Source organism: Tachypleus tridentatus, chromosome 5, assembly GCF_004210375.1.
Source record: "Tachypleus tridentatus isolate NWPU-2018 chromosome 5, ASM421037v1, whole genome shotgun sequence".
Classification (NCBI taxonomy): Eukaryota; Metazoa; Arthropoda; class Merostomata; order Xiphosura; family Limulidae; genus Tachypleus; species Tachypleus tridentatus.
The window spans coordinates 55,267,210-55,291,030 of record NC_134829.1 but is presented as its reverse complement, the minus strand read 5'-3'; the positions used below and the strand labels follow the sequence as shown (position 1 = coordinate 55,291,030).

At 32.2% G+C, this 23,821-nt stretch overlaps 1 protein-coding gene across 6 annotated transcripts in view; it reads left to right on the top strand.

The window, feature by feature from the left end:
- Nucleotides 1–23,821, top strand: part of LOC143251207 (uncharacterized) — a 456,539-nt gene that overhangs the window by 358,025 nt on the left and 74,693 nt on the right. For 2 of the 6 annotated variants that reach the window (XM_076502632.1, XM_076502638.1), the window contains exon 4: nucleotides 15,879–20,256. The exons of 2 other annotated variants lie outside the window; for them this stretch is intronic. The gene's annotated coding sequence lies outside the window, so the exon portion shown is untranslated. Of the gene's footprint in view, nucleotides 1–9,187; nucleotides 10,179–13,203; nucleotides 13,688–15,878; nucleotides 20,257–23,821 lie in introns of those variants that run through there. 2 more of the 6 variants (XM_076502635.1, XM_076502634.1) reach the window with 2 other exon arrangements.

The following is a 23,821-nucleotide window of genomic DNA, read 5'->3' as shown; positions in this document are numbered from 1 at the left end:
AAGATCAGAAACTTACTTAATAGTTATCTAGTACTAAAAACATTGTTTGAAAGATCAGAAACTTACTTAATTGTTATCTAGTACTAGAAACCTTGTTTGAAAGTTTAGAAACTTACTTAATTGTTATCTAGTACTAAAAACATTGTTTGAAAGATGAGGAACTTATTTAATTGTTAACTGGCACTAAAACATTGTTTGAAAGATCAGAAACTTACTTAATTGTTATCTAGAACTAAAACATTGTTTGAAAAGTTCAGAAATTTATTTGATTGTTAACTAGTACTAAAAACATCATTTGAAAGATGAGAAATTTCCTTAATTGTTAACTACTACTAAAAATATTTTTGAAAGATCAGAAACTTACTTAATTGATAACTTGTACTAAAAACATTGTTTGAAAGATCAGAAAATTACTTAATAGTTATCTAGTACTAAAAACATTGTTTGAAAGGTCAGAAACTTACTTTATTGTTATCAAGTACTAAAAACATTGTTTGAAAGATCAGAAACTTACTTAATTGTTTTCAAGTACTAAAAACATTGTTTGAAAGATCAGTAACCTACTTTATTGTTATCAAGTACTAACACATTGTTTGAAAGGTCAGAAACTTGCTTATTTGTTAACTAGTATTAAAAACATTGTTTGAAAGATGAGAAACTTACTAATTGTTATCTAGTACTAAAACTTTGTTTGAAAGATCATAAACTTTTTTAATTGTTAACTAGTACTAAAAACATTGTTTGAAAGATGAGAAACTTACTTAATTGTTAACTAGTACTAAAAACATTGTTTGAAATATCAGAAACTTGCTTAATTGTTAACTACTACTAAAATATTGTTTGAAAGATCAGAAACCTACTTAATTGTTATCAAGTATAAAAACATTGTTTCAAAGATGAGAAACTTACTTAATTGTTAACTAGTACTAAAAACATTGTTTGAAAGATGAGAAACTTACTTAATTGTTATCTAGTACTAAAACATTGTTTGAAAGATGAGAAACTTACTTCATTGTTTACTAGTACTAAAAACATTGTTTGGAAGATCAAAAACTAACTTAATTGTTAACTAGTACTAAAAACATTGTTTGAAAGGTCAGAATCTTACTTTATTGTTATCAAGTAGTAAAAACATTGTTTGAAAAATCAGAAACTTACTTAATTGTTTTCAAGTACTAAAAACATTGTTTGAAAGATCAGTAACCTACTTTATTGTTATCAAGTACTAACACATTGTTTGAAAGGTCAGAAACTTGCTTATTTGTTAACTAGTATTAAAAACATTGTTTGAAAGATGAGAAACTTACTTAATTGTTATCAAGTACTAAAAACATTGTTTGAAAGATCAGAAACTTACTAATTGTTATCTAGTGCTAAAACTTTGTTTGAAAGATCATAAACTTTTTTAATTGTTAACTAGTACTAAAAACATTGTTTGAAAGATGAGAAACTTACTTTATTGTTAACTAGTACTAAAAACATTGTTTGAAATATCAGAAACTTGCTTAATTGTTAACTACTAATAAAATATTGTTTCAAAGATCAGAAACCTACTTAATTGTTATCAAGTGTAAAAACATTGTTTGACAGATCAAAACATACTTAATTGTTATCTAGTACGAAAAACTTTGTTTAAAAGATCAGAAATTATCTTAATTGATAACAAGTACTAAGAACATTGTTTCAAAGATCGGAAACTTACTTAATTGTTAACTAGTACTAAGAACATTGTTTCAAGGATGAGTAACTTACCTAATTGTTATCTAGTACTAAAAACATTGTTTCAAAGGTCAGAAACTTACTTAATTGTTAAATAGTACTAAAATCATTATTTGAAAGGTCAAAAACTTACTTAATTTTATCTAGTACTAAAAATATTGTTTGAAAGATCAGAAACATACTTAATTGTTATCTAGTACAAAAACATTGTTTGAAAGATCATAAACTTACTTAATTGTTATCTAGTACTAAAACATTGTTTGAAAGATCAGAAACTTACTTAATAGTTATCTAGTACTAAAAACATTGTTTGAAAGATCAGAAACTTACTTAAGTGTTAACTACTAGTACTAAAACATTGTTTGACAGATCAAAAACATATTTAATTGTTATCTAGTACTAAAAACTGTGTTTAAAAGTTCAGAAACTTTCTTAATTGATAACAAGTACTAAGAACATTGTTTCAAAGATCGGAAACTTACTTAATTGTTAACTAGTACTAAAACATTGTTTGAAAGATCATAATTTTACGTAATTGTTATCTAGCACTAAAAATTGTTTGAAAGATCAAAAACTTACTTAATTGTTATCTAGTACTAAAAACATTGTTTGAAAGATCAGAAACTTACTTAATTGTTAACTAGTACTAAGAACATTGTTTGAAAGATCAGAAACTTACTTAATTGTTAACTAGTACTAAAAACATTGTTTGAAAGATCAGAAATTTAATTGTTATTTTGAACTAAAAGCATTGTTCGAAAGATCAGGAATTTGTTTAATTGTTATTTGGTACTAAAAACATTGTTTGAAAGATCAGAAACTTATTTAATTTTTATCTAGTACTAGAACTATTACTTGAAAGATCAGAAATTTACTTAATTGTTATCTCGTACTAAAAACATTTTTGAAAGATGAGAAACTTACTTAATTGTTATCTGGTACTAAAGACATTGTTTGAAAGATCAGAAACTTACTTTATTCTTAACTAGTACTAAAATCATTTTTTGAAAGATTAGGAAGATACTTAATTGATAATTTGTACTAAGAACATTGTTTGAAAGATAATAAACTTACTCAATTTTTATGTAGTAGTAGAAACTTCGTTTGAAACATCAGGAACTTACTTAATTGATAATTAGTACTAAGAACATTGTTTGAAAGATCAGAAACTTACTCAATAGTTATCTAGTACTAAAACATTGTTTGAAATATCAGAAACTTTCTTAAGTGTTAACTAGTACTAAAACATTGTTTGAAAGATCTGAAACTTACTTAATTGTTAACTAGTTCTAAAAACATTGTTTCAAAAGTCAGAAACTTACTTAATTGTTAAATAGTACTAAAATCATTATTTGAAAGGTCAGAAAATTACTTAATTGTTAACTAGTACTAAAATCATTATTTGAAAGATCAGAAACATACTATATTTTTATCTAGATCTAGAAACCGTGTTTGAAAGATAAGGAACTTACTTAATTGTTATCTAGTACTAAAAACATTGTTTGAAAGATCAGAAACTTACTTAATTGATAACTAGTACTAAGAACATTGTTTAAAAAATCAGAAACTTACTTAATAGTTATCTAGTACTAAAAACATTGTTTGAAAGATCAGAAACTTACTTAATTGTTATCTAGTACTAGAAACCTTGTTTGAAAGTTTAGGAACTTACTTAATTGTTATCTAGTACTAAAACATTGTTTGAAAGATGAGGAACTTATTTAATTGTTAACTGGCACTAAAACATTGTTTGAAAGATCAGAAACTTACTTAATTGTTATCTAGAACTAAAACATTGTTTGAAAAGATCAGAAATTTATTTAATTGTTAACTAGTACTAAAAACATCATTTGAAAGATGAGAAATTTCCTTAATTGTTAACTACTACTAAAAATATTTTTGAAAGATCAGAAACTTACTTAATTGATAACTTGTACTAAAAACATTGTTTGAAAGATCAGTAACCTACTTTATTGTTATCAAGTACTAACACATTGTTTGAAAGGTCAGAAACTTGCTTATTTGTTAACTAGTATTAAAAACATTGTTTGAAAGATGAGAAACTTACTTAATTGTTATCAAGTACTAAAAACATTGTTTGAAAGATCAGAAACTTACTAATTGTTATCTAGTACTAAAACTTTGTTTGAAAGATCATAAACTTTTTTAATTGTTAACTAGTACTAAAAACATTGTTTGAAAGATGAGAAACTTACTTTATTGTTAACTAGTACTAAAAACATTGTTTGAAATATCAGAAACTTGCTTAATTGTTAACTACTACTAAAATATTGTTTGAAAGATCAGAAACCTACTTAATTGTTATCAAGTATAAAAACATTGTTTGAAAGATGAGAAACTTACTTAATTGTTAACTAGTACTAAAAACATTGTTTGAAAGATGAGAAACTTACTTAATTGTTAACTAGTACTAAAAACATTGTTTGAAAGATGAGAAACTTATTTAATTGTTATCTAGTACTAGAAACGTTGTTTGAAAGATCAGAAACTTACTTAATTGTTATCCAGTACTAGAGACTTTGTTTGAAAAATCAGAATCTTACTTAATTGTTATCTAGTACTATAAACCTTGTTTGAAAGATCAGATACTTACTTATTTGATATCTAGTACTAAAAACAATGTTTGAAAGATCAGAAACTTACTTAATTGTTAACTAGTACTAAAATATTGTTTTAAAGATCTTAAACTTAGTTATTTGTTAACTAGTACTAAAAACATTGTTTGAAAGATCAGAAACTTACTTAATTGTTAACTGGTACTATAAACATTGTTTGAAAGATCAGAAATTTACTTAATTGTTAACTAGTACTATTAACATTGTTTGAAAGATCAGAAAATTACGTAATTGTTAACTATTACTAAAAACATTGTTTTAAATATCAAAAACATTTATTTATTAATTAGTACATAATACGTCTTTTTAACATCTCAACAAATACTCATTTATTTATCAATTAGTACATGAAACATTGGTTGTCACATCTCAAATAAATAAATCGTTGTTTGTAATCATATAAAAACAAGTATAGGTCACGACGTAAGAAATTAACAGACGTAGAAGAGAAACAAAACGTAATATCTTCACCTGATCTTTAAAAATAACAAAATAAGAGTTATAAAATAAATAAAACTGTATTACATTAGTTGTTAATACGTTCCAGTTGTTGTTCCGTTTCAGAAGCTCAAATGGTTAGCAGATGGAGTGAATTACCTTTTTTACCTTAAAAGTTGTCTGTCTGAACAAAGTCACGTTTAGCTGTGTGCCGTTTTAACCGCGATAAATGGGTTCCTGTAGTTTAGTTTCTTATAGCCTGGAAACTATTCTCCCCGATCAATCGAAACTTAGTTTGACATCAGGAATAATTCCTTCTCTAACTTTTAATTGTTTGTTTTATTACATGATAAAATGATCTGAGTAAGAGATTTTGTTCAATGATTTTATGATCTATGGGATCTTGCTATTGACATGCTGTCAAAAAATATCAAACACCAGGGCTTCCTTTTGTTCATTGACTTACATTTTATCCATCAACGTGATTGTTTATTAAATCTATCATTTTTTCAAAGAAATATGCTTTAAATTACCTGGAAAGGCTTTAATAAACAGATATTTCCGTCAGTTCTCAATCTTATAACATTATTAAATCACCAAACAATTGTAACTATATACGTGAATATCTTCTGGAGAACGAGACTAAAACCGCTTGAAGAAAATACAAACTAAACCTTTCCAGTTTTGGTAAAATGAAAACTTGTTGAGTTGATTGTAGACTACAAAGCTAATAAACTAATACAAAATCATGAAAATACATTTTTGTATGTTTCTGAAACATGGTCTGGCATGGCCTAGCGCCTAAGGCGTGCGACTCGTAATCCGAGGGTCACGGGTTCATGCCCGCGTCGCGCCAAACATGCTCGCCCTCCCAGCCGTGGGAGCGTTATGATGTGACGGTCAATCCCACTATTTGTTGGAAAAGAGTAGCCCAAGAGTTGGCGGTGGGTGGTGATGACTAGCTGCCTTCCCTCTAGTCTTACACTGCTAAATTAGGGACGGCTAGCACAGATAGCCCTCGAGTAGATTTGTGCGAAATTCGAAAACAAACAAACAAACAGTTTCTGAAACACCGATATTAATTAACAAATCATTTCTGTTCCAATAACCTGTTTTCGACTCTTTTTTTTTTTTTTTTAGAAGTTGGGTCTTCTAAAACCACGAAGTACAGGCTTGATAATCCATTTAATTTTTTATTTTTGTTCGTAACACCGACAGAAAATTAAAATAACTTTTATATTTCTTTTAATAACTTTCGTTTCACATTTTCCACAAGTTGGATCTTCAGGTTGAATAATGAATAAAACCGTGAAGACAAGCTTGAAGGTCAATTTTTTGACAATTCAAGTTTTTCTGTCACTTCATCAGTCACGGTGAGGTTTCACTACGTATTCCTTGAGATTTCTACTCTATAAAATATATGGCAAATCTTCCGGTATTTGTGATATCTGAAGAGATGGTTGTAAGATCACGTGGAACATTTTCAAACTTATTTGAAGGTTGGAATACGTTATTTGAATCTGAATAGCTCAGTAAGAGAGATTTTTCGACGCCATATTGTGAAAAGACTAGAACGAAAACATTGTTTTATTGACAACTAAATAAAGCAATACCAGATCTGTTAGAAACATGACCACAAATATGACTATTTGTATTTATTAGTGTCGTAAGTTTTTAAAGACAAAAAACAATTTTGTTTTCTTTTCCTCAACTGGCCGTTGGTTAAAACGTGCCCTATTCTGTCCACATTGCCTGAATGTAACATAATTATGTTAGGTTTGTAAACCAGAAGCAGCGAAAATTCGAGTTCTTCTCCTGAAACTTTCCAAGAAACAATTTTTACCTCGTAATTTCCTACGCGAAAGAAACAAACTGGAATATAAAAACAGGTAACTACTGAAATTCTCCCAATAAAATAATCCCCAAGTCGCGTGCCAGCGTGACCATACGATTCACGTGAACCCTTTTCTTCCAGTTGAATCCATTGCAAATCGAGATAAAATCTTCCAGCTCTAACACACAACGACCACGACGTTTCGGTTCATTTGTCAATAATGGAAAAGCTCTCATTTCCTCACACCTTACAAGCTGTGTTTTTTTGCTCCAACTGACGCTGGAAATGGTCCAAGCTAACTGTATGTAAAGACTCATCTAACGATCACCGTTGTTCGTCAGAGATCGGGTGGGGTGAGGTGTCATGAGGGGGACATCGTACCCCAGCAGCTTGATCTGTGGTTCTGCTACATCCAAGGAAATTATTACCAACCAAAGAATAATGAGGTGTTTGTGGTTATAAAAAGATTCTAGTGTCCGAGATCGTAATTTGCGAACATTAAGAGAACCAAATTGTATATAGAAGGTTTGTTTAAAATGCAGTTATATAGATATACATATTAACATATTATATATCTCTGTATCATATTGTCCATTTAACTGTAGCATTACAAGTGCAAAAACCTCTATGTGCGATAAAACGTATCTTACTAGTTATGATAATTACAACGTTTCACGCATATATAATTAAACCGAGGGTGTTCTTGGTCGAAGCAAAGTCACAGAGTCACATATTAATGATATAATCACACATACTTCTTGACTTACTCCATAATCTTTTGACTCCAATGACAGGAGATAGTTACCTTCATCTTGACCCATTCCGTAGTATTGTGACTCATATAATAGTATATATTTATCTTATCCTGGCGCATTCTGTGATATCCAAGTTATTAAATTAGCACGTGAAGACATATCGCAACAGCCACTCATATAAAAACCAATTACAGAATAAGAAACTAAATTCGGGCTTTTGTCTTAAATATCTGAATCACATTTAAAGTTCCATATCTATAATTCCTCGAATCAACATATTAAATATCTGAATCACGCTTAAAGTTTCATATATATAATTCCTCGAATCAACATATTAAATATCTGAATCGCATTTAAAGTTTCATATATATAATTCCTAGAATTAACATATTAAATATCTGAATCACATTTAAAGTTACATATATATAATTCCTAGAATCAACATATTAAATATCTGAATCACATTTAAAGTTACATATATATAATTCCTAGAATCAACAGATTAAATATCCAAATGACATTTAAAGTTCAGCTTTAAATGAGATTTAATGTTTTATATCTTCCTAGAATCCAAAAGTTGAAGTACAGTACAAGGACATTGAAACACCTAGATTTTTTGATATTCTGATATTTGATAGCCAGTTGTCAAATATTTCTTTATTCTTTAGTATGTAATATATCCAGAAGATTCCGTATATTTTGCCTCTTCTCGTGTATGATTTATTTCTTGTTAGTTTAGTGTTATTCAGTTTTACCTGTAGCTTTCAACCATAACACTGGCTATTGCTAATAGATCAGTATTGAAATCTCTTGTATGTGCACGTGCTCCAAATTAATCACTTGTTTGTATTTTTGCTTTATGATATTATTGGGATCTACAACCATTATGAATAGTAGGCACATAGCGTATTGTTCTCTCAACTGGGTTTGATGTGGTTCTTAAGATTGTAATGTATTTGTTCAGTTTGCCAGTATTTTGTATGTGCTTTTTGAGAAGTTTTTAAATTGGATTATAATCGTTTATTGTCTGCAATCTTATTTCTGATTATTCTTCACGCTCACGTGCTTTAATCCTTTCTTTTCGGGTATTTGTTTCCTTCTCCACTTGTAAAGATTCGGTTTTCTTCATTTTTCTCAGCATCGTATATTAAGAACCTTGTTTATTCTATAGATCAGGCAGTTGAGGTTTGACCTACAGATGGGGTCATGAAAGTTTTTTGATTCTTCTTGGTCCAGTGGTAATAGCTTATTTTCTTTTTGTTTACTTCTGTCGCTGATGTTTCTCTTGATTTTATATGTTCAACTATTTCATCAGCTCTCAAATCTTGTATGTAGCGTATGATTATAAACAGTTTACAACATCCCTGAAAAATGTGGCTACTAGTACTTTGGAAAAGCAAATTGTTCAATAGAACCCAAGAGGGAAAAGCTCTAAACTTTCATATCTCTAATAAGTCATGCGGTTTCATGCGGTCCTTTTAAGGACACACATGAAAATGGTAACACAAATTAGCGTTCGAAACATATGGTTATTAATTTTAAATAATGTCAAATAATACAATAATTCGGCTTAACTGATCCTGTTTAAACAGCTCAGTGACTTGTATTCCATTGCCAGCCAGTAAGCAGTCGATAAATTCATCTATTGTGTTTAAGTCTTCTATACTTCGAACCAAAGACGTTTTGTTTTTTTCCTCTGACATCTTAGTAAGATTAATTTGTTTTTTTTTAATTTCCTAGCCCTGTGCTTTAAGGAAGTACATTTTTTATATTTTTTGTTGGAAATTCTTTTTCTTATGTTTTAGTGAAGGAGTAATTTCGATGTTCTGATGAAGGAGATATTTTGTTGCACTAATGAAGGAGATATTTTGATGTCCTGATGAAGGAGATATTTTATTGCACTGATAAAGGAGATATTTTGTTGCACTGATGAAGGAGATATTCTGATGTCCTGATGAAGAAGATATTTTGATGTCCTGATGAAGGAGATATTTTGTTGCACTGATGAAGGAGATATTTTGATGCGCTGGGGAAGACGTTTTTTAGGTTGTGATACATCACGTTTTTTCACATTTTTCGTAAAAGGAAAGAAAAGTTTTTCCAAGTTGATGGACCAGCAAGCTGTGGTCCTCATTTCGAAGTCAGCAGTCAAGCCAGTAATGAGGTCCTCTCAGCCCTCTATAGAGCTTTGTGATTGATGTCTGGATAAATAATATAATAGTGATCACTGGGGTTTGGCACCGTCTCGCTGCCATATTAAATTCAGATGAGAGAGAATAGAATTTCAAATGTCGTTGAAAACGTCAGCCACGTGGCCAACAGTAGACTGATTACCCAAGAGTGCGTGCCTACAGTAGCACGACTGAACCGATATTTCTGGTCCACTGTATACGGTGAGAAAAATCAGTTGGTTTCTTCTCTGGTTCATGCGATGACGTAGAATTTTCGTCCGCACGACTTATTTTCTGCCTTCGTGCTGCATTAGTGTCATGCCTGACGCATGATTTTCGTCTGGTCATTTGTTGCTTTATGAAGTATTACGTTTACGTTTTCTTTGTGTTTACTTTTTTCTGAATTAAATTATCCATGAACACTTTCCTAGAATTCGGAAATCTTTCTTTGATCATTGTGACAGTGAGGAACTGTTCCTGATAGTCGTTAGACGACAATATTTATAAAAAACTTTCAGATAGTGAGTGTCGTCATATAAAAGTTTTGATCACTTAAGATAGATTCACAAGAAATGGCGGTAATTTAAATTATATGCTGACAATTTTCAATAATATAGATCTGTAGTTTCCAATAAAGGTTCCATATTTTATTGAAGTAGAATATTAAATATTTTTTTTTTATATTTGTTTCGTTTGAAGTACGTATTCTTCTGTTACTAAAATAACGAATTTAATGTTTTTGTTTGTGTTTTTAATTTCGCGCAAAGCTACACGAGGGCTATCTGTGCTAGCCGTCCCTAATTTAGCAGTGTAAGACTAGAGGGAAGGTAGCTAGTCATCACCATCCACCGCCAACTCTTGAGCTACTTTTTTACCAAAGAATAGTGGGAGTGACCGTAACATTATAACTCCTCCCGACTGAAAGGACGAGCATGTTTGGTGTGACGGGGATTCGAACACGCGACCCTCGGATTACGATTGAGGTTTCTTAACCACCTGGTCATACTGGGTAGTTTCATTATGTGTTGATTACTTTTTGAAACTTGTATTGTCTAAAGTAAATGTTCGATTTGTGTTATTGAAATAAATAATTTAACATCATTTTTAATCATGTTAGTCTAATGCTGAAAAGAAAATTAAATATTCATTATTTTTACAGTTTTGCTGTTTGAGGTTAAGTTCGTTTTCTTCAAATTAAAAAATCAAATACTCATTTTCAAAATTCTATAGTTTGAGGTAAAATTTGTTCTCTTGAGAGGAGCGAACTGATTATTCATTTTTCATAGTTGTACCGTTCAAGGTAAAGTTTGTTCTCTTGAGAGGAGCGAACTGATAATTCATTTTTCATAGTTGTACCGTTCAAGGTAAAGTTGGTTCTCTTGAGAGGAGCGAACTGATTATTCATTTTTCATAGTTGTACCGTTCAAGGTAAAGTTTGTTCTCTTGAGAGGAGCTAACTGATTATTCATTTTTCATAGTTGTTTAAGGTAAACTTTAGTCCCTTAATAAAATACTTTCTTTTTATCACTTGAATCGTTTGGGTTAAAGGTTGAGTGACTTAACAAAGGGTGTGGGTGTTTCCTTATAGCAAAGCCGCATGGATGTATCTACTAAATCCAAGGAGGAGAATCCTCCCCCCTTATTGTGGCTGTACCAGCGGGGAACCTTAAGATAGAGAATCAAATAAGCACTTTTTAATATGTTTAGTGTGTCACTAAAAGATCGTTTATTAAAATTACATTTGATTTTTATTATGAGAAATAAACTTCTTGTTTCCCTGAAAATGGAAGTATTTACAAACCGAAAGTTGATTTGTTTTGTTTATTTGTGTTTTCCTGGAGTGGAGAGTGGAATATGGGTGCTTAACATTTCTATTATTTTAAGTAAGGCTTTTCGTTTCATTGAAATAAATATATTAAATAAACATTATGTTAATTAACGTCCTATCATTTGAATAGAAGCTTTTTTATTTCTCTAAAGCACAAAAGCTTAATTAATACATCCAACATGTAGAGGTGGTTGGGATGCTTGACTCCCAATCTGAGGGTCCCTGGTTCGAAGCTACGTCCTACCAAAGTTCCTTGCCGACAGAGGCGTTATTATGTGACGATCAATCCCATTATTTTCGGTAAAAGAGTAGCCTAAGAGTTGGCGGTGGGTGTTGATGACTAGCTGCTCTTACTCTTGCATTACATTGCTAAATTAGAGGTGGTTAGTACAGATGGTTCTCGTGTAGTGAAATTCAAAGTTTTCTGTTTAACAAAATATTGGTTTTGGCCTCTTAGAAAGAATGTGGGTAGGTTACAGTGTAAACTAGTTACATTTTAATAATGGCCGAACTACTTTCTGTAATTTTAAACACTAGTTTAAAAACGTGTTCATTAGATCCACTGTCTAATAAACTGGACATGTACACAGAAGCAGCTACCAATTGATCTTCAATCGTTTTGTGATACCCTCTTTCTTCTGCTGCCAGAAGGTCGTGTGGGGCCGGCGATTACAGAGGGTTTCAAACCGTCTGCTCCCTACATCTAATCTTTAGCTGTTGAATATGGATGAGATAACCGCACAAAGTCCATCTATACAAGCTGCTTCCTTCGTTGGAGACACCATGTAATAATGAACGACTCCCCTTATTTAAATTCACAAAAACCTCGATTACCAACAGATGAAATCTGGTTTCCCACTGCTACGAATGGGAGATCTTTGATCTGTTTTTTTCTCTATCACTATATTGACGCACATTAGGTAAACTACAACTAATTTTGCTGCTTTCCTTAGTTGACTATCAGTTGATTAGTGAGTGTTGTAGGTTAGGTTCTTTATTTAACCATTCTGTTAATAACCTTTCTTATTTAGGTTCTTCTCATAACAAGGAATTAGTTAGTATAAACTATCAGTTTCACTGAATACACTTCAGTTTTTATATTAATTAAATATAAACTATCAGTTCCACTGAATACACTTCAGTTTGAAGTCACACGTTAATTAAATATAAACTATCAGTTCCACTGAATACACTTCAGTTTAAAGTCATACATTAATTAAATATAAACTATACGTTCCACTGAATACACTTCTGTTTAAAGTCACACATTAATTAAATATAAACTATCAGTTCCACTGAATACACTTCAGTTTGAAGTCCTTTACAAAGATCAATAATTTGCCCATTTTACGCCTTAAAATATTAAATTAAGTATGTTTGTTGCCACCTACAGACTATGGGCTATCTGTGTAATGCCCAGTATGAGCGTCGATACCCTATTTTTAGCGTTATAATCCATTCGGCCTATTGCTGAGTTCCTGTGGGATTTTAAAATTAGAGTAGAAGTCAACTATGATTGACACTTTTAACCTCAAAAATGTACCTTAAACACTGTTTCTTCTATGAGGACGCAATTTCACCACACACAATTTTATAATTACCAAATAAAGCGTTTTAAACGGTACAAAATGTTTCAAATCACAAATCACATTATTTCTTTATTCGCACCTTCCCCCTGCTGCTGAGTCAGTGGTGAGTTTTTATAATGATGCAGCCACGTTAAGATACTCTCGGTGGGCACAGCACAAGTGCCCCATTTATATATTTGTGCTTAAAAAGAAAGAAACAAAGTAGTTATTGATTCTCTTTATATTTCTTTTAGCAATACGAGAATAGTCGAAATGTGTATCAGTGTGAAGGGTCAGGAACCCTTTCCAGAATAGTTAAAACTTGCAGTGGCTACATTTAGGGACAGGCTTGATAAAGTGGCTGGGAATAGCGAATTTCCTATTCAACATCTTCAGAGAATACAGTTTGAAACACTTCACTCCACATTCAGTTTCCCTGAATAGAACTTGACATCCTCGGGTATAACCATTTCACTATGATTAACTTGTAAAACGCCGCTTATTGGTTACTATCATGTGGTGACACTTGAAATGGATCTCAAACGTCGATATATAACTCTAACTGACTGTTCGAACACTCCATATAAAGAAACGTAAGTAGCCTAAGGAATACATATAATCAAGAACGTTAACCCTAAATGGAAACAAAAGAAATAAAACTATAACAAGTGATGATAAAATTGTCACACTACAGATCCTTACATTTTATGTTTTATCTGTTAACATTTTTTACTGATGTGTGCGATTTGATAAAGTTATCCTAATATTTCTTTCATTTATTGTTATTGTTCAATTACAAATAATCAATTATTTTTTATTTAACGTATTCGTCCCTGATTGTTGTCCTTGACATTAAAGAATGTTGTTCTTAACTGAAACAACAACAATGCCATAATGCACAAAAGCCACTACTAACTAAATCACGTAAACTGAATTTTGTACAAAAGCCACTACTAACTAAATCACGTAAACTGAATTTTATACAAAAGCCACTACTAACTAAATCACGTAAACTGAATTTTATACAAAAGCCACTACTAATCAAAATATGAACAAAAATGTATATGCGTCTATTACAAAACTCAAAGCATTGGGCTTCATAAGTTATAAGAAATTCAGCTATATTTCTTACTTGTTGAAAAAACTGAAACTTTGTAATTACGTCAAGCAAACAGTTTTTATGGAATTTTCAAATTTAAGTTTCTATCACCGAAAACAGCGTTTTGATGACTGGTTACTTAACCGAGAAAGTTGTTTCTCTTGAGGAACAAACATGTTTCTGAAGAATTGTGATTTTTGTATATCTAACAACATGACTGTTTATTTGCTTAACTTCACGGAAAGTTACACGAGGGCTATCTTCACTAGTCATCTCCACTTTAAGAGTAATAGACTATAGTAAATGTATCTTGTAAACATCCACCTCCTAATTTTGGACTACTCTTTTATCAACAAACAGTGAGAGTAACCGTGACGTGGTAACATCCCCGCAGCTGGAAGAAGTTTGTTCGATGATGGGGATTCGAACATCTGGTCTGAAAATTACGTGTCGAGCACCTAAACTAACAAGTCATCTAAAACCGTGAAACAAAGTAGAAAAGGACCAGTGGCCTGGGTACAATTTTGAAAATTAAAGCTAATGATTGAAATATATAATTAGATAACGACAAAGATTAAGTAACGTAGTATCCTAAACACGGAGACAACACACATATAAAACAAAGATTAAGTAACGTAGTATCCTAAACACGGACACAACACACATATAAAACAAAGATTAAGTAACGTAGTATCCTAAACACGGATACAACACACATATAAAACAAAGATTAAGTAACGTAGTATCCTAAACACGGACACAACACACATATAAAACAAAGATTAAGTAACGTAGTATCCTAAACACGGAGACAACACACATATAAAACAACAATTAAGTAACGTAGTATCCTAAACATGGAGACAACACACATATAAAACAAAGATTAAGTAACGTAGTATCCTAAACACGGAGACAACACACATATAAAACAAAGATTAAGTAACGTAGTATCCTAAACACGGAGACAACACACATATAAAACAAAGATTAAGTAACGTAGTATCCTAAACACGGAGACAATACGCATATAAAACAAAGATTAAGTAACGTAGTATCTTAAACACGGAGACAACACACATATAAAACAAAGATTAAGTAGCGTAGTACCCTAAACACGGAGACAACACACATACAAGAAAGGATGGAATGGACAAGATCATACAGATACAAAGTTTGAGTAACATAGTATCCAAAACGAAGGTTTCATACAAATATATTGAAACCTAGATCACATACACAAGGCTCTATGAAATGAAATGTGTAAGGTATAGAGATGACATTCTGGATAACGATGTAGGAAACCTAATTGTAGGTTTAACATGGTAACAAATATAGAACATTACGACCAGTTCGAAACTTCATTCTCTCAAATTCATTAACTAAGCGTACAAGATTATATATGTGATGCATGTCGAAACAAGGATTGGAAGATACCATTAGATAAAAACAGACATTAATATTAAATATCTCAGATTACATACAAAACTGAACTAAGACACGCGTTCAGTATTTGATGCTTATAAACACGCAACCTTTACAGCTTCTGTTAGCTAAGCCTATTTAGTCCTATCAGAATATATTCAACGCAAAGCAAAAAATCAATAATATTAAGATGTCAACTGTAACGGGATGAAATTTGTTTTTAAGGTAAGTCGCCGTCTAAATGGATGGTGTTACTTTAAGAATCATCTCATTGGCCAATAGGCAAGAGTTTCGTAATCGAAAGTTGTCGTTTCTTCACTCGCGTTAGGCTCAAACTTGTATTACAGTTTCGTTTAGATTCTTTTCTGGGTGTACTTTACAAGTCATTTATTTATTAAATCACAGATCACTGGAATAGTTTACAGTAAAATCAACACATCACTTTGTTCTGAGGGGGAGGATGTCGACTCTTCTGGAACTGTCATCAGATACTTCGCGAGGCACGAGGAAGCCTGTGTTTGTACTACAACACAGTTCTTTCTAATTAACTCATCTTTTGTCTCGTTCTCTAAATGTTGACTTCTGTTGCGTTATCGACATGTTCCTTTTGAAAAACATTAGCTGACACAGATCGTGCTCTTGTCAGAAACTTCCATGTCTTTCTACAAGCCAATGATTATCTTTCGCCTCACCAGATGACCTTCGCCTATTATTGTACCCACTGTAGCGGTCAAGTTTACACCTTTGTTACAACTATATTTACAAGTGTAAATGCCATATTAACGTGGACCTGGTGGTAAAAGTTCAAAGCTCCGGAACCCGTAGTCCAAGACTCGAGCCGTAAAGTCGAAAAAAATTAATTAGCTACTTAGTAATAAAGAAATTTAACTATATACAGAATTTCTAAATTAAAACCCTACCTACCTAGTAATACAGATATTTAATTGTATATAGAAATTCTAAATTAAAACCCTACCTACCTAGTAATACAGATATTTACTTGTATATAGAAATTCTAAATTAAAACCCTACCTACCTAGTAATACAGATATTTAATTGTATATAGAAATTCTAAATTAAAACCCTACCTACCTAGTAATACAGATATTTAATTGTATATATAAATTCTAAATTAAAACCATAGCCACTTAGTAATACAGATATTTAATTGTATATATAAATTCTAAATTAAAACCATAGCCACTTACGAAACAAAATTGACCCTCACATTGAAATGTCTTATCCAACAAAATCAATTTTTCAGGTAATTTATATCTACCGTATATTACTGTTATAAATGGTCACGGCTGTAGGGCCTGGCATGGCCTAGCTCGTTAAGGCGTGCGCTTCGCAATCTGAGGGTCGCGGGTTCGCGCCCGAGTCGCGCCAAAACATGCTCGCCCTCCCAGCCGTGGGGGCGTTATAATGTGACGGTGAATCCCACTATTCGTTGGTAAAAGAGTAGCCCAAGAGTTGGCGGTGGGTGGTGATGACTAGCTGCCTTCCCTCTAGTCTTACACTGCTAAATTAGGGACGGCTAGCACAGATAGCCCTCGAGTTGCTTTGTGCGAAATTTAAAAACAAACAAACACGGGTGGAATAAATACTTTTAGAAGAGTCATCTTTGTCCTGTGATCGCTTTGTTTATCTCTTCCTGGCAACCAGATGCGTGTTAAAAAAAAACAAAAGGTATACAACAATTTTAAAACAATATTTGTTTTACCCTTTAAGACCCACAAGTCTTGCCAAAATATGGATTTAAATTTCGAGTTTGATATGAAACTAAATCTCCCGTCTTTATAATTCTCCGCGTTCAAATGGAAAGAAACGGCAACTCTTGGATATTAAGTATGTGCATATTTAAGTAAACTGAAGATAAGAATTGGTTCTCGGGAAGTTTTGTTGAAACGAAGAAACAAGTCAATATTAGTATTGCCGGATTTAAAGTTATTAGAAATCTTTATTTTTCAAATTTGTTCTGGTTTGCTTTTAAAGCCAATCTAGACGTAAGAACATGAAGTAAAATTTGTGCCAGTTATTTGTTAAAATTTCACTTGGACTGGTGCCAAGAATTGTATTTTATGTGCATAATAACTTGTTTAGGGATCATTCAAAAAGTTCTCTATTTTCGCGGTTTTTTTTCGTAACGCCCATTTCTTTTTCACCTTTGAAGTGTTAATAAAAAATAACGGTTTTTTTTGTTTGAAAAATATACCATTGAACAGAGAAAAAAAGTTTAAGCCTTTAACATATATTACTGCCCCCTCATATTTCTGATACTGGTGAAAATTGCAGACGTCTCCTCGACGAAACGTAATTTCGACGCTGGATCTTTTATGAGCGGGTGATGTATTACAAACCTCATTACGTGTCATAAACGTTGAAACACAGATATCCTGAAACAAACTTATGAGTAGACTTCTGGAGTAACTTATCTTGTTTTGTAAGTTTTCATTAACTTTTATTTCAAAGTTCGTAAAGCCACTTTTTATTTTTATTTTAGCAGTTGTCTCTCGATAGTTGAGAGAACTAATACAATCCAGCTGGCATTCAAAGTATTATAATAAATTACCCTTTGACTCGGTAATAAATGCATATCAAAACTGTCAGTGTGTTAAAATAATTGTTTAATCGCCGCTAGATGGCACGTACACCTGCTTGAGTAGAGGGGACTTGAATGTTACTGGAATATCATATTCATTTGTATTCCATGACAGATCTGTAATGAATAGAACATATGTTATTTCTACTGGCGCTGTCTATACGAATCGAATGTTGCAAAAAACGGAAAGGAATGAATATTATTAGCTGAATCTATTATTGGGCGAGTTATATACCAGCTACAACCGTCTCAAATAACTTGGTAACAGATTAACTAGCTACGCCGCACATCTTTACAGCGGAACCTGTTTTCCTTTTGGAAACAAAATATAAAAAAAGATAAACCAGTCGTAGTATATTCTGTTAATCCTAGGGTATTGTAAGGTAACTGATTTTCATTGAATTATTCAATAACATTAGCCCTTTATCCAGCGTTATTTATGATAAAACTATAACCTAAATATTATATTAGTGTAAAACAAACCTTAACAATAAAACAAATGTCGGCCTCAAACATGAAACTCGTGAAAACCCAAAGTTTTAGAGCAGTGTTATCACTTCTATTCAAACACGTACTTGTAGAAAACAACTTGTTGAGTAAAACCAAACTTTCTAGCAGATCACATAACCTCATAAGTAAAAATTTGTTTAAAGCTAAGCCTTTGCCAACAGATCACATATCCTCATAAGTAAAAAGTTTGTTTAAAGCTAAGCCTTTGCCAACAGATCACATATCCTCATAAGTAAAAAGTTTGTTTGAAGCTAAGCCTTTGCCAACAGATCACATAACCTCATAAGTAAAAAGTTTGTTTAAAGCTAAGCCTTTGCCAACAGATCACATATCCTCATAAGTAAAAAGTTTGTTTAAAGATAAGCCTTTGCCAACAGATCACATAACCTCATAAGTAAAGTTTGTTTAAAGCTAAGCCTTTGCCAACAGATCACATATCCTCATAAGTTAAAAGTTTTTTTAAAGCTAAGCCTTTGCCAACAGATCACATAACTCCTGACTAGTAAACAGCTTGTTGTATAAAACTCAGCCCTGGCTTGTTTACAGCAGTGAATATTTTTATTTATTTTGTTGATTTCTTTATCAGTCCTCATATTCCAACAGTCATTATAACACCAGGTCTTCTCTATCCAAGAAGTTGTGAACCCAGAGAAATTTGCAATTCGAAAAGACGTGTTTTTGTAACTTAAAAAAAAACGTAAACATACATTTCTAAAATATGTTGTTCGTATAATCTATTTCGTACAGAAAATATAAAGCGAATTATCATTCGTAAACCACAATCAATCCGAACACGTCTGGGTTAAGGTTTCCAGACTCAGAGTTCTATTGTCTTACAATAAAATAAATATTTCTAAGGTTCTAGAAAGTTTCCCTCTGTTTAGTACCAGTCATGCTACAACCGTATCTTGTAAGTCATTCCGCGCGTCGAATCAGAAGTTTAAAAATGCTCGGATGAGAAAAGCACTTTGAGTGAAATTTACATAAATCTCCCATCTGGTGGGAGTAACAGCGAGGGTCATCTGACAAAGCCGATTAGCATGAGAAAGACTGGGGTCTGATATCCCTTCGTCAGTGGCTGCTTATCCTGGTGCATGTTGAGCATAGGTAAGAGGGATATGTACCCTGTCTATCGACCGGACAGAAAACGACGTGATAATATTATGTAAACGCCTAAAATTCAAATAATCGAAATACAAAGAAAAGCTTTAAAAACACCCAAGTTGAGAACAAATAAAAAACAAAACCAAAACTTCAACTGTGGCCATCCTCTTCCATGACTGGTGACATGTTTTTTGTATTGATTTCCCAGGAGGTGATATCGTTCAACACTCGTAGAGAATAGAGAAGGAAAAAAATGTGATCACAAAAACTAGGGTTAATTTCAAACTGAAATGAGCTTCCACATCTCCATACTGAACTCCTGAGAGAGTTGTTGTGAAGGTAACACGCAAAGAAACTTGGAAGACGGATAAAGGAACTGCACTCTGTCTAATAATAAGTGTCGTGAAATATGCTGTCATTAATATTACGAAATGGTAACAGATAAGAAGACACTCGTGAATAATAAACACAACTTGCAAGTGTTATTTGTTTGTCAGTTTTGTTGTTAGTGAAGTTCACCCAACAGCAGCTTAAAAACCTGTAATAAATTTTATTATATTAAATTAGCATTCGAAGTAACTACTGAAGTAACCATTGTGTTTTGATGGATGTAAGATATTGTGGTAAGAATACTCTAAATGTCTTTTTTAAAATTTTAAAATCATCCTCCAGTTTCTGAAGAACATTATCCATGTTTCGCTTTATAACATTTCAGTTTCTGATGTAACTGTTTGAGTTGAGAGTTAAGTTAATGTAACCAAGCATCAATAAGGTCATGAATTGAAGCTAGAAATTATTAGAAGTATAATGACTAGAAAATATCTGCCTGTAGTAACTCAAATATATTAAATAATGTCTGCCTGCAGTAACTCAAATATATTAAATAATGTCTGTCTGCAGTAACTCAAATATATTAAATAATGTCTGCCTGTAGTAACTCAAATATATTAAATAATGTCTGCCTGTAGTAACTCAAATATATTAAATAATGTCTGTCTGTAGTAACTCAAATATATTAAATAATGTCTGCCTGTAGTAACTCAAATATATTAAATAATGTCTGCCTGTAGTAACTCAAATATATTAAATAATGTCTGCCTATAGTAACTCAAATCTATTAAATAATGTCTGTCTGTAGTAACTCAAATATATTAAATAATGTCTGCCTGCAGTAACTCAAATATATTAAATAATGTCTGTCTGCAGTAACTCAAATATATTAAATAATGTCTGCCTGTAGTAACTCAAATATATTAAATAATGTCTGCCTGTAGTAACTCAAATATATTAAATAATGTCTGCCTGTAGTAACTCAAATATATTAAATAATGTCTGTCTGTAGTAACTCAAATATATTAAATAATGTCTGCCTGTAGTAACTCAAATATATTAAATAATGTCTGCCTGTAGTAACTCAAATATATTAAATAATGTCTGCCTATAGTAACTCAAATCTATTAAATAATGTCTGTCTGTAGTAACTCAAATATATTAAATAATGTCTGCCTGTAGTAACTCAAATATATTAAATAATGTCTGCCTGTAGTAACTCAAATATATTAAATAATGTCTGTCTGTAGTAACTCAAATATATTAAATAATGTCTGCCTGTAGTAACTCAAATATATTAAATAATGTCTGCCTGTAGTAACTCAAATATATTAAATAATGTCTGCCTATAGTAACTCAAATCTATTAAATAATGTCTGTCTGTAGTAACTCAAATATATTAAATAATGTCTGCCTGTAGTAACTCAAATATATTAAATAATGTCTGCCTGTAGTAACTCAAATATATTAAATAATGTCTGCCTGTAGTAACTCAAATATATTAAATAATGTCTGCCTGTAGTAACTCAAATATATTAAATAATGTCTGCCTGTAGTAACTCAAATATATTAAATAATGTCTGCCTGTAGTAACTCAAATATATTAAATAATGTCTGCCTGTAGTAACTCAAATATATTAAATAGTGTCTGCCTGTAATAACTCAAATATATTAAATAGTGTCTGCCTGTAGTAACTCAAATATATCAAATAATGTCTGCCTGTAGTAACTCAAATATATTAAATAATGTCTGCCTGTAGTAACTCAAATATATTAAATAATGTCTGCCTGTAGTAACTCAAATATATTAAATAATGTCTGCCTGTAGTAACTCAAATATATTAAATAGTGTCTGCCTGTAGTAACTCAAATATATTAAATAATGTCTGCCGCAGTAATTCAAACATATCAAATAATGTCTGCCTGTAGTAACTCAAATATATTAAATAATGTTTGCCTGTAGTAACTCAATATATTAAATATTGCCTGCAGTAACTCAAACATATTAAGTAATGTCTACATATAGTAAATCAAATATATTAAATAATGTCGACATATAGTAAATGAAATATAGTGAATAATGTAGTTAAAGTACTTGTATTTTTTTAATTATGTTTTTCATATAGTTTTATAAATAGTATGAACTGATAGAGGCCCGGCATGGCCAAGCGTGTTAAGACGTGCGACTCGTAATCTGAGGGTCGCGGGTTCGCATCCCCGTCGCGCAAAACATGCTCACCCTCCTAGACGTAGGGGCGTTATAATGTGACGGTGAATCCCACTATTCGTTGGTAAAAGAGTAGCCCAAGAGTTGGCGGTGGGTGGTGATGACTAGCTGCCTTCCCTCTAGTCTTACACTGCTAAATTAGGGACGGCTAGCGCAGATAGCCCTCGAGTAGCTTTGTGCGAAATTCCAAAAACCAAACCAACCAACTATCTGAAAGTTGTTTTTATGTTTGTCAAACAAATGTTCTTACATAACGGTAAACAGAAACTGACCAACGACTATCGAAACGTTTCATGTTCCTGTTGCTTTTTATGTCAGTTAAAAGCTCAATAGTGGCACAGTGGTATGACTGCAGACTGAACACCATAAAAATCAGGTTTCGATACCCGTAGTGGGCAAAGCACAGATGGTATATCTTTGTGCTCAACTTCAAACAAATATATCAGCGAAGTACATTTTTCATTCTACTGACGGTAACGAAAGGAAGACATCAATAACTTGGTCAGCAAAATGTTTCTCGTAATGTGATTTTATTGACGAGTCGCTACTTTTGGCCCCCTAGTGGCACAGCGGTATGTCCGCGAACTTGCACCTCAACAAACCGGGTTTCGATTCCCGTGGTGGTCAGAGCACAGATATCCCATTGTGCTTAATTCAAAACAAATGCTACTACTCGTCAAAATGTTGTTTTTCATGTCAATAAAAACAGTTACTTCTTACATCAACAAAGCTCTGTTAATGTTGGATTGTTTAGGTTCTTTGTTTGTTTTGTGAATTTTGCGCAAACCTACACGAAAGCCATCTGCATTAATCGCCCCTAATTTAGCAGTGTAAGACTAGAGGTAAGGCAACTAGTCATCAACACCCACCGCCAATTCTTGGGCTTTTCTTTTACCGACAAATAGCGGGATTGATCGTGACATAATAATGTCCCCACGACGGAAATAGCGAGCATGATTGGTGTGACGGGGATTCGAACACGTGACATTCAGGGAGCGAGACGAGCTCCCTAACTACCTGGCCATGTCGGGGTGTGTGTGTGTGTGTTTTCTTACAGCAAAGCCACATCGGGCTATCTGCTGAGCCCACCGATGGGAATCGAACCCCTGATGTTACCGTTGTAAATCCGCAGACTTACCGCTGTTCTAGCGGATGGCCGCCATGTTGGACTGGATTGCTTATGGTATCAGTGTTTAACTTGATCAGTGTTCGAACGTGAAGTCATAACCATAATTCTTATTCTAAATCGTGTTTGTAAAGAATATTCTGTTCTCATATCCAACTTGAATTTATCAAATACCGTACAATCGCTGATCTATATCAGTTGCATATGAAAAAAACACCACCAAAACGGTTTAGAAAATCATTATAATAAAGAAATCAAATTTAAAATACAGATTAAAACCGTTCGTATCCAGGGTCGTCAGTTAGTCTTAGCAAATAAGTTTTACCTCAGAAACCAAATGATACTTTTAACACGTGCCAAAATCGATATTTTTAATATACTACGCCGTTTCTCCCCATCTCTGGGACTATCACCAAATGTTCACAATTTGCATAATTTTGAGAACGGAA